This window comes from Lepus europaeus, chromosome 5, assembly GCF_033115175.1.
Source record: "Lepus europaeus isolate LE1 chromosome 5, mLepTim1.pri, whole genome shotgun sequence".
Taxonomy (NCBI): Eukaryota; Metazoa; Chordata; class Mammalia; order Lagomorpha; family Leporidae; genus Lepus; species Lepus europaeus.
Genome location: NC_084831.1, coordinates 15,758,911 through 15,771,215, shown reverse-complemented (window position 1 = coordinate 15,771,215; position 12,305 = coordinate 15,758,911). Strand labels below are relative to the sequence as shown.

General features: G+C 50.5%; 1 long non-coding RNA gene across 1 annotated transcript; it reads right to left on the bottom strand.

Moving 5' to 3' along the window:
- Nucleotides 1-2,849: 2,849 nt before the first annotated feature.
- Nucleotides 2,850-11,653, bottom strand: LOC133759500 (uncharacterized). Its single transcript, XR_009865899.1, has 3 exons — nucleotides 11,560-11,653; nucleotides 3,892-3,955; nucleotides 2,850-3,070 (listed from the first exon to the last, which is right to left on the bottom strand). It is a non-coding gene; the product is annotated as an uncharacterized LOC133759500 (long non-coding RNA).
- Nucleotides 11,654-12,305: the final 652 nt, after the last annotated feature.

Genomic DNA, 12,305 nt, shown 5'->3' with positions numbered 1-12,305 from the left:
CAGCACAGGGGCAGAAAGAGTCCCCCATCATCCAGCCTTTGGGAAGCAGAGATGGGAGTGCCCAGGTCTCTTGACCCCAGCTGCCCTCCCAGGCCAAGCAGGCTGCTGTTGCTGGTGCTTTCTGGGGGCAAGAGGGGTGGACTTCAGCACCAGCGCCCTGGTCCAACACTCAGCCAGGACTGCGAGAAGCCAGGGCCCAGGCCCAGCGAAGCCTCCTGCCTTCTGGTTTGCTCCCAGGTGTCCTCCTGGTGGTCAGTGGTCAAGGCTGTGGCCAGGCTTGGACGGGGTCTCTGGGGCACAAAGTGGAGGCCTCTGAGCCACTGAGACTCCAGCCCTGGGAGATGCCAGACTCCCGAGCAGGACCCTCAAGTGTGGACCCCCAGCCCTTCAGGCTTCATTCACTGGGTCCATGATGTGCCAGGGCTGTGCTGGGTCCTGGGAGACAGGGATGGAGCCAGTGCCTCCCCTCCAAAACTTCTGGTGGGGAAATTGGTCACAAAAATAAACAGGGGCCTAACCCATGTTCAGTACATGCATAGGTTGAAGTAGATTAAAATTACTCAACAAAACTGTAGCACCGGAATGCGGCCATCTAACCCACAGTCTCGAGAAGGCTGTGGCTTGCTCCAGGGCACTGAGTAGTTCAAGGGCACAACTGAAAGTAGAACCTGGAACTTGAGTCAACGCAGGACCCTTTCTACTGCATCCCACTCCTACCTTTTCTGTTTATTATTTATTTATTTATTTATTTGAAAGAAGAATGACAGAGAGGGAGAGAAAGATTATCCCACCCCAGGGGATAATCAAGAGTGAGGAGCTACTTGGCTGAGCCCAAGAAAGAACCAGAAATGCTGGCCTTTCTGGTCACCAGCCTGAAGCTGTTCAACTTTCCAGGCTCAGCAACCTATTGGCTGTGGGTGTGGAAGCCCCAGAACGGGGAGGCAGGTACCACGGAGCAGTGTCTCCCACAGCCTGGATGGGGGGTGGCCTTGGTCTGAGGAGAGGCCCAGAGACAGGAAGAACTGAGTCAGCACTTCCGCGCTCTCTCCTGTGCTGTGGTGTCCTCAACTCTCGTCACGCCAGGCTTCAGGAAAGCCTGTCACTTGCAGCGACACAGCAGAGCCTGGAGGGCACTGCTCAGTGGAGTCAGACACACAGACGCACGTCCTCCCTTACATGTGGGAGTTAAACGAGTTGAATGTAGGAGCAGAGTAGACGATTGGCCTCAAGAGGCTGGGAAGGTTTGCGAGAGCGGATGGTTAACAGGTGAGCGCAGGGGTGCAGATGGGTAGGAGGCGTAACTACTAACTTTCTTTCTTTCTTTTTTTTTTTTGTAACTACTAACTTTCTACAGCGCTGTAGGGGAACCATGCTTAACAATTACTCAATTAAGACAGGACTTTGTTCCCAACACAGATACTGTAAATGTCTGAGGTGAGATACGATTGTCATTATGATCTTATCACTATGCATAGTATACATGTATTGCAATGCCATTTAATCCCTTATAAATATGAGGTGGCTTCAAAAAAACTCATGGAAAAAATAGAATTTAAAGTTAATAGACTTTTCTCATGAACATTTTTCAATCTTGTAGGAGCTTTTATTTAAATGATCAAAAGAACGAAGTATGGGGCCGGTGCTGTGGTGTAGCGGGTAAAGCCGCTGCCTGCAGCACCAGCATCCCACATGGGTGCTGGTTTGAGTCCCGGCTGCTCCACTTCTGATTCAGCTCCCTGCTGCGGCCTGAGAAAGCAGCAGAAGATGGCCCAAGTCCTGGGTCCCTGCACCCATGTGGGAGACCTGGAAGAAGCTCCTGGCTCCTGATGGGCCCAGCTCCAGCCGTTGCAACCAATTGGGGAGTGAAGCAGCCGATGAATTCTGTTCTTGGCTTGAGTCCTGACTGACTTAGAGGCCTCCAGACTCTCAGGTTGCCTGTACTGTCCTGAGACCATATTTTAATACAGATATTTGGGCAAATCACAGTGCAGGACAGGGAGGTAATCTAGAAATGCCAAGTGTCCTGCACACTGCACTCATGTTTTCCCAGCACTAGCAGTCAGATGCTCCGTAAGGAGGCCCGCTGCTCAGTGCCAGGTTACTCTCCCCCTCACTGCTGCCCTTTTGGACACAAATATCTCCCCAGAAATATGAAATGAATCCACACAAACGAAATTTCACTTTACTATCAAATTATAGAAAGCAGTTCCATTGTCAAATTATAACGAGTACTTAAAGGGGACACTGAGAAAAGCATAGTCCCAATACAGACACACATCTAACTGAGCCTCCCCCACACCCGTGCATTATGTTCACACAACTAGAGTAAAACACAACCAGATCCACACGACCTACAGACCTGGCAAACAAATACCCAGCAACCAAATCCACACGACCTACAGACCCAGCATACAAATACCCAGCAACCAAATCCACACACAACCTACAGACCTGGCACACAAATACCCAGCAACCAGATCCACATGACCTACAAACCCCGCACACAAAATGACTGTTCATTTTCGCTCACAGGATTTTGTTGCAAGTGTGACAAAACAGGGAAAACAATCCCCCCTGGGTATTTCGTCCACCATCCCACCAATCACTCTCCATGTCCTCAATACCTTCCTCTTCCAAAGACATAATGCTGTGGTCAGTCAGAAAGGCTTTCTGAGAAGATTGGCTTGGATTTCTGGGTCTGCTCCAGTCGATTCAAGATAAATTGGCTCGTATCAATGAAGCGCTCGACGCAGTTCACGAAACAGGCCTCAGCCCGACTGTCCAACCTCGGCCCAGGCTTGTCCACACACTTCTCCCAACAAAGCTCGGTCATCTGGTGCACCAGCTGCTGGAAGCGCTGCTTCTGGGTCTCCACCTGGATGAAATGCTGCAACTGAGGGTCCACCGCGCCCAAGCCCGCCGCGGACGAGGACGAATCCATCCCAGCGTCCACCAGTGCCGAGCCAGCCTCCACACCAAGTCTCCGACCTTCACGTGTCTCAGCGACAGTACCAGAACCATGTCCCATGAACTTCTTGAGGAAGACTCATTGTATACACAATGACTGCGTCTAACAGCAAAAAAAGAGAAACCCACAAACTGTCAGAATATCTGCATTTCTGGGATGTTTTGGTGCATGGACGAGCAACAAGTGGCCACGATAGCGACGCAACTATGCTGAGAGAAAGGGAAATCACTGGAGGAGGAACAAGATGGGTCAAGAACTGATCCAGAAGCAGGGATTCAGAGTGAGGAGTGGACAGAGGACACAGCAGTCCTCAGGGCTTAGAAATAACAGAGGAAGGGGCAAATGTTGTGGTGTAGTGGGCAAAGCCACTGCCTGTGAGGCTGGCATCCCATACGGGTGTTGGTTCAAGCCCCAGCTGCTCCACTTCTGATCCGGCTCTCTGCTAATGTATCTGGGAAAGCAGTAGAAGATGGCCCAGGTGCTTGGGCCCTTGTACCCATGTGGGAGACCTGGAAAAAGCACCAGGCTTCAGCCTGGCACAGTACCATCTGTTGCAGCCACTTGAAGAGTGAACCAGCGGATGGAAGGTATCTCTTTCTCTTCCTCCCTCCCCCTCTCTCTGTAACTTTACTTTTCAAATAAGCAAGTTTTTTTTTTTTTTTTTTTTAAAGAAATATCAGGAAATCTGGAACTTCCCACAGTACACAGGATGAAGACTTAAACAGTGACACCAGAAGGCTGGAGGGTTTAGGGGTGCACCTGTTAGATGCTGAAACTTGTACGACAGGCAAGTGACTTCACCTGTGCCTTTTAGTTTCTGATCTGAAAAATGGGGCTGCTAATAACATCTAAGGTTGGAATCAGTAAAAGAGTTCATGCACGGCACCTAGGATACACTTAGCACTCTACATGCATTATGATACCTTCATGGAAGAGCAAACAGGTTCAAAAGGTTAACATGTGGCATCATTCAGTTCCCGTGGTGTGCTGGGGAAAAAAGCAAAATAAAATAAAACACATAAGACAAAAAGAACTCTTGATTTGTCTCACACACCAGTTCCTGTGGTGTAAATACACCACAGATGATTACAAGCTGCCACTGGCTAACAATCAGCTCTCCACATCCCAGACGAGTTAAAGGGCACGTCACATCACCACAGCAGGTGTATGCTGACTGTCCATCAGCTGGAAACCTAGTCAGAAGTGGATGAGCTGGGCCTCAAACCAGGCCCTCAGACACGGGGCACGGGCATCCCTAGCAGCCATTTAATTGCTGCACTGAATGCCAAATCCAAAAATTTAAAGTCAGTCCAGTGCTATTATTTACTACACATTCCACCTTCAGATTTTACTAAGTGTTCCTCTAATGTGCTTCCTAGCAACTGTTTTTCTAATCCAGTACATGAGCCCTCACCACCCAAGTCCCATATTGGAGTCCCTGGCTCTGGCTTCAGCTCCTGACTCCAGCTTCCTGCTCATGCAGACTCTGGGAGGCAAAGGCTCAAATATGTGGATTCCTGCCATCCATATGGGAGATCCAGATGGAGTTCCTGGCTCCTGGCTTCAGCCTGGCCCAGCCCTGGCTGTTGCTGGCATGTGGAGAATGAATCAGAAGGTGTCTTTCTCCCTAGCTCTAGCTCTTTTTTTCTTCTTCTGTATTATGCTGTTTTTCAAATAAATAAACCAGTCCTTCTAACGAGTATTAAATAGGGGGCCAGTGCTGTGGTGCAGTGGGTTAAGCTGCTGCCTGCAGTGCTGGCATCCATATGGCAGTTGGTTTGAGTCCCGGCTGCTCCACTACCAATCCAGCTCCCTGCTAATACGCCTGTGAAAGCAGCAGAAAATGGCCAGAGTGCTCGGGCCCCTGCACACATCTGGGAGATCTGAATGAAGCTCCTGGCTTTTGCCTTTGGACTGGCCTGGCCCCCGCTGTTGCAGTTGTTTGGGGTGTGAACCAGGGGATAGAAGATCTCTGCCTCTCCCTCTAACTCTGCCTTTCAAATAAAAATGACCGGGTTCTAGTCCCGGTCGGGGCACCGATCCTGTCCCAGTTGCCCCTCTTCCAGGCCAGCTCTCTGCTGTGGCCAGGGAGTACAGTGGAGGATGGCCCAAGTGTTTGGGCTCTGCACCCCAGGGGAGACCAGGATAAGCACCTGGCTCCTGCCATCGGAACAGCGCGGTGCGCCGGCCGCAGCGCGCTACCGCGGCGGCCATTGGAGGGTGAACCAACGGCAAAAGGAAGACCTTTCTCTCTGTCTCTCTCTCACTGTCCACTCTGCCTGTCAAAAAAAAAAAAAAAAAAAAAAAAGAATAATTTTTCTTAAAAAAGTATAAACAATGTGAATAAAAGCAAGTCCATTTTTTGTAATTTGCTGTGGTAGTAATAAACACTTGGTCTCTGTCACCTGCTCCTGGTAGAGTCCCTAGGAATTCCCAGAGTACTCCATCTCAGAGGCTTCCCCTGCAGCCAGGGACAGTCACTTCTTCAGTCCGCATGCTGGCCTGCTTCCCCCTTCCAAAACCTTGCCCAATTTTAAATGGGGATGGAACTACTGCCCCGTGGGTACCCCAAAGACGTCTTCTGTATACATCATGATCAGCCCAACCCCAGGAAAGTGCAAACTAGGGCAGCTGTGCCACAGGTCTTCAGCAGGAATGAATCAAATCCACGCCTCTGCTGAAGTCTCCACCATTCACCTGCCTCAGGAATCGAAGGGAATCTTTCCCATTTCTTACCCACAGCAAACATGATTTGGCCACACCAACAGCCCATGAGCCGAACAGAGATTACTAAGTCAGCAAACACCAGTGTCTTTCAGTTCATTTTTGCAAAAACTTAAAGGGTATTTCATGGGTAGGGGAGAACTCCACCAAACAAGTTAAAGAAAATACCAAGTTGTTTTCTTAATGACCTAATTTCTCTGATCCTTGAATAAACTTATACACATTATGAATTTCTAAGATGGGGATATAATTTACGTGACACTGAACCCCGTGGAAACATCTTTCAGGGATTCTGAAACACAGGCATTATTCTAAAAACTAAAATTATCTCTTGGACCACTTGGACTGGTTTATCAGTTATTATAATGCTCTAACATTTCCTTTGTGCTATGGTAAGCAAAGCAAATAAATAAAATGACTGAAAATAATTCAAGCACTTAGTCTATATTTTAGAAACACTTGTACATATACTTTCTGAAACAAATGAGATCACACGGTGATTTAAACCTCAGCACTGAACTCACAGTCATAGGAATTATTTTTACAAGTTATCTGATAAGTTAAAATTTATATTTTTAATGTAAATATTTTAATTAAAATTTATTGTTGGGGCCAGTGTTGTGGCATAGGGGTTAAATAGTCATTTGGGACATAAGCACTGCTGCAAGACACAGCTGCTCCACTTCCAATCCACCTCCCTAATGTGCCTGGGAAAGCAGCAGCAGATGAACCAAGTACTTGAGGCCCTGCACACACGTGGAGACCCAGAAGAAACTCCTGGCTCCTGGCTTTGGCCTGGCCCAGTCCCGGCTGTTGCAGCCATTTGGGGAGTGAATCAGTGGATGCCACATCTCTCTCTCTCTCTTCCTTTCCCTCTGTATCTCTGCCTTTCAAATAAATATATAAACCTTTAAAAAACATAAATACATTTTTAAAAATTTTATTGTCAATCTTAAACCTACAATAAAAACATGGTTTTCAGGGAAATTACTTATGAGTGGTTTAATTCCATATTTAATTCCAATTTTATTTTATTTTAAAGACTTATTTATTTATTTGAAAGGCAGAGTTAGAAAGAGGCAGAGGCAGAGAGAAAAAGAAGTCTTCCATCTGCTAGTTCACTCCCCAAATGGCTGCAAAGGCCAGAGCTGGGCCAACCCAAAGCCAGGAGCTTCTTCCAGGTCTCCCACTGGGTACAGGAGCCCAAGGCCTTGGGCCATCTTCTACTACTTTCTCAGGCCATAGCAGAGAGCTGGATCAGAAGAGAAGCAGCCAGTACTCCAACTGGTACCCATATGGGATGCCGGCACTGTAGGCAGCAGCTTTACCCACTACACCACAGTGCTGTCCCCTAATTCCAATTTTAGAAGAGATCTAAAATTGAGCTCCTCTCACATCAGTTTGTGAAACAAATATTAGTAGCTAAAAAAGACTGCATTATGACTCTCTCAAACCAGAGATAATAATTCTTTAAGAAACTTCATTTAATTCCCACTCTATATCCTCTTAAATAGACTGAAAAACAAACCCAAAATATTACAAATATTCCTAAACTACTAGCCAACAATGCAAATAGTCTGTACCTGACATTTTGCTTATGTTTTCTCCTACTAAATTTACCCTTTGTTTCCATGCTCCTTAGCACTTCTCAGCACTTCCTTCATCCCACCTCTCCCTCTGGGCTCATCCGCTCCTTGTCCAAAACTGTTCTCAGATAGCACTTCTCTTTGCAGAAATGATAATCCCTCAACTGAAAGGATGACGGAGGAAGCAGACAGAATGGTTCGGGGGTTCAGCTCTATGAGAAGAGCCACTCCTGGTGTTCTACAGCACAGCAGGATAACTATGGCTGACACTATTTAATTGAGTATTCCAAAATAGCTAACAGAATTTTTAATGTCCCCCCCCGACAAAAAAGGGAAATATTTAAGGTAACAGATATGCCATATACCCTGATCTGAACATCACATGCTACATACATGTACTGAAATGCCACACTCTAGTTACTCCATCACTATGTACTGTGTGTCAACTAAAAAACACATACAGTCACTTTGGTGCAGCAGTTAGGAAGCCACTTGGAACACCCACAATTCTGCAACCAATACTGAAATGCCTGAATCTCACACTCAGCTCTGCTTCCAAATCCAGCTTCCAAACCAGCACCTTGGGAGACAGCACGTGACCTGGGTCTCTGCCATCCACACGGAAGACCCAAAGTCACTCCCAAGTTCCTGGCTTCAACCTGGTCAAGCCCTGGCTGAGGCACGATATGGGAAGCGAAACAGAAGCTGGGAGATTTTTGTCTATGTCTCTGTTTCCCAGCCTCACTCCATCCCTGCTTCCAAATGCAATGAAGCAAAACTTAAAAACAGATACATAAGGCAAGCAAGCATTTAGACCCCCAATAAAGACATCACTTCAGTTGTTCAAATCCTGTACCAGAATGCCTGGGTTCAAGACCTGCTCATGTGCACTGGAGATGGCTTCAGTGGCTGGGTCCCTAGCACTCTGAGAGACCTGGCTTAGGTTCCTGCTCCTGGATTCAGCCTGGCCCACCTTCAGCTGGTGCAGGCTTCTGCTAAGTAAACCAGCAGATGACAGACACGTCTATCTCTATGTATCTCTTTCTTAAATACCCACACACACATTTTAGTGATGACTGTGGCTTTGCATCCAGCAGCAGATGGCTTCAGAGCGCCACTTAAGAGACTGGACACAGGTGTGCCTGACACATTGCTCCCCAGCTCTCCTTGCAGCTGGGGGCTGCAGCAGCCCTGTAACCAGCAGCCATCTTCTCCTGTCCCAGGTAACAAATATTTTTCTACAGGTGCACTGCCGCAGAAGGGCTGGAAGCATCTCGGGATGATGTACTGCACAGGAACAGAGCTGCTGAACTTCTACATCAAAGAACTCGGGAAGAAGGAAACACATTGGAGAAATAAACTCCATTTTGTCCTTGATACACAACATTATCTTTTCAGGATGGCAGCTACAAAGGACTTGATTTAGGTGAGCAGCACTTTTTCCTTGTGACTGGAGATAACAGTTTATTTTAGTAAAGAAAGCAGAAAATTTTAGACCTGACCACCTAAATGATGATTCTGCATTTCATCAAGTTTTCATAACAAATATGAATCAGCCTCGTCTCACGTTCAGAAGATGGCCCAGGTACTTGAGCCCCTGCCACCTATGTGGGAAACCAGGATGGTACTCCTGGCTTTCCTTCCGGCTGGCCCAGACCTCCTCATGGCAATCAGCTGTCAATACAATATTATTTAGGTTAGAATGTATTATTCAGTCACTACACTAGCCTTTAAGATCATTTAATTACTAAGTGGGTAATGGCACTTTAATAACTAAATACAGTAGGTCCTGATAAAGGGCTTAGGCATGAGGTAATTGCACACAATAGGCAAGACACCCTAATTCCTTTTTAGAAAAAGATTTATTTATTTGAAGTGGAGAGTTACAGAGTGGGGAGACAGCATGGGGAGGGGAGAGGGAGGAGAGAGAGATCATCCACCTGCTGGTTCAGCCCCAAATGGCTGCAAAGGCCAGGCCGGGCCGGGCCAGAACCAGGAGTCTGGAACTTCACCTGGGTCTCCCACATGGGCGGGAGGGGTCCAACTACCTGGACCGTTTTCTGCTGCTTTCCCAGGCGTGTTCGCAGGGAGCTAGATCAGAACAGTCAGGACTGGAACTGGAGCTCAGATGTGGGATGTCAGCATCACAGGTAGCAGTTCAGCTTGTTGTGCCACAGACACCCCCTGCCCCGCCCCTTTAACAGACAAACAGGTTTTAGATTCACTTTCATATGACCATTCCAGGGGCGGACCTTGTGGCAGGTCTAGCTGCCACCTGGGGCTCCAGCATCCTGTATGGGAGTGCTGGCTGGCGGCCCTGCTACTCTGCTTCCAATCCAGCTTCCTGCTAGCGCTCCGGGGGCAGCAGGCAATGGCTCAAGGGCTTAGGCCCCTGCCCACCATGTGAGACACTCTGATGGAGTTCAGGATTCCTGGCTTTGGCACAGTCCAGCCTTGGTTGTTGAAGCCACCTGGGGAGTCAGCCAGCAATGGAAGCTCGCTCTCTATTGCTCTGCTTTTCAAGTAGATGAAAATAAACAGCATTTAAAAAAAAAAAAAAGTGAAAGTACTTTAAGACATATTTATGGATTCATGAGATTGGTCTGGGGGAGCAATGGTTTTTAACATGTTCATGTGTGGGTATTTGGGGAGTGAACCAGCAGGTGTAAGATATCTCTCGCTACACCCCTCTGTCATTTTTAATTATAATTATTATTTTTGGCTACAAAATAAAATTTGAAGCCATTTAGGAGTATTAACTGATTTTACCTTGTAACAACACTCTGGGGTGAGCGCTATTACTACCTTAATCTTACAAGAGGTAAACCATAGTGACAACATCCGGACTACCCACGCGAATAAATGGCAGAGCCAAGATTTGAGCCCAGTCTCCTTCCAGAGTCTACGGGTTTTTAAATGATTTATTTATTTGAGGGGCAAGAGACAGAGAGTGAGCTCCCACTGCTGGTTCACTCCCCAGCTGGCAATGGCCAGTGCAGAGCTGGGGCCAAAGCCAGGAATGCAACCCAGTTCTCGCTCCCGCGTGGCAGGGGCCCGGGTACCTGATCCGTCTTCTGTTACCTTCCGAGTGCACTAGCAGGGAGCTGGATCGGGGCGAGGCAGCCAGGACTCAAAGCAGTGCCTGTATGAGGGGCGGCTTTCCCTGCTGCCCGACCACGCCAGCCCCCTACCATTCCCTTTAGGGGGTCTTTAACAAGCAATCCGCCCTCTCCAAAAATGAGACAATGGGAAAGTACTTGTAGAACAGGAAGTACCCTCAAAGAGGTGCACTACACAACTGGATCGCTTTGCTACAGAAAGTGAACCTTTTCCGGTGCTACTGTGCTCTGGGGTCAAGGAAAGATAAAATTTAGGACGAACTTAACATTCTCAGGGAACAAGGCTGTCAACCACAAAGTCGGGAAACACTGGGTTTTTGTTGTTAAAAATCCAAAATTCGTTTTCAGGGAAGCAAAGAGAGACTGTAAAAACAGACTGATTGTCTTCTCAACACACCTTCGACACAAAAAATAAAAAACAACAACCCAACGAACCACGCCTCCGCCCACGTGGGCGGGTCCTCCGCCTCCAGGAAGTCCGCCATGGGGGGCGAGGGGTCACAGAGCCTGGGGCAAAGGATCCCCGGGCACAGGCCCGCTCCAGCAGAGCACGGTCCGCGCGGCGGGGCAGGTGCTCCTGAGACCTTACACCTCCCTCTCCGGGCGGCCGGCAGGAGCTCACCAGCACCTCCGCGCGGGAGGGTGGCAGGGCGCGGGGAGCACCCACCCGGGACCGCCCGAGGCCCCGCGCGCCGCCGCCCTCCGCGGGGGTCCGGCTTGTTGGAGTGAGGGCGCTCGCCCCTCCGACGGCGATGACGTCATCGTCCACACCGCGTTTCCCCCGGACTTCAAGGGGAGAAAAAAACAAACGAACAAAGAAAATCCCGCCCCCCGCCCCGGTCAGACGACCCCGCAGGCGGCCCCACGACGGCTCCGCGCGCGCTCCGGGACCGGCCCGCAAGGGAGGCCGCGGCCGCCCCGGCAGCGACGGCGGCTCGGGGGCACCGGGAGGCCGGCAGAAGCCGGCTCAGACCCGCCCCGGGCCGCGCGACCCCTGCTCTCCCCGCCGCGACCCCCTTCCCGCGGCCCCTCACAGAACCCGGCCCGGGGCGCCGCTGCCCCGCGCTCCGGGGCTGCCCGGACACCAGAAACGGGCCGTCCCCGAGGGCTGAGAGAAGGCGGGGACGCAGCGGTACCGGAAACGTCCCGGGCCCTCACTCACCTCAGCTCTCCCACCGGACCGGGGAAGCGCGCGCCATCACCGCGCGGGCTCCCCACGGCGGAGCACAGGGGCGCGCACCTGACGTCAGCGCGCAGGGACGCCCGGTTGGGTGCCTGAAGGGGTGGGAGGGGCGGGGAGGAGCAGAGGCGTGGGCGGTCCGGGGCGGAGCCTGTTCGCCCCGGCCCCGCCCACGCCTTGCGCACGCGCAGTCCTGCGTGCCCGGCCGCTCGGGGCTGTGCTCTGCACGCGGCTTTCCCGTGGTTTCGCTGGCAGTGATGCCATGAGCGGCAGTGAGCAGAGCGCTTCCGCGAGGATTCCTTGGGTCTTTGTACCTTGTGAAGCAAAGCATGCTCCCTGTTTTCGCAGAGAAAAGGAAACTTCTCCACGAGGGCCTGCGCGAGGTCACCCTGGCTTCCTGCAGGGTCTGTAGGCTACTTAACTGTCTACACCGCGGTGTCCCCGCTGCAGCCTCCTGGGCCTCCCCCCCCCACCACCACCACCACCACGGGCCTTGCGTCTCCTGCTTGCCCCTCTTCCCCAGACCTTTGGGTGGCTCGCAGCCCTCAGGTGTTGCCGCTGCCCTGGGCCATCCTGCTGTCGCCGCACCTGCTCCTCTGCTCCCTTCTGGTGCGCCAGCCTCGGGCGAACAGGGCGCTCCCTCGGTTATTCTCAGATGTCCCCCAGTGCTGGAAACATCGCTGATCTCAGGAAGGATTCCCTTACTGACCCCACCAAGACAGACGCGC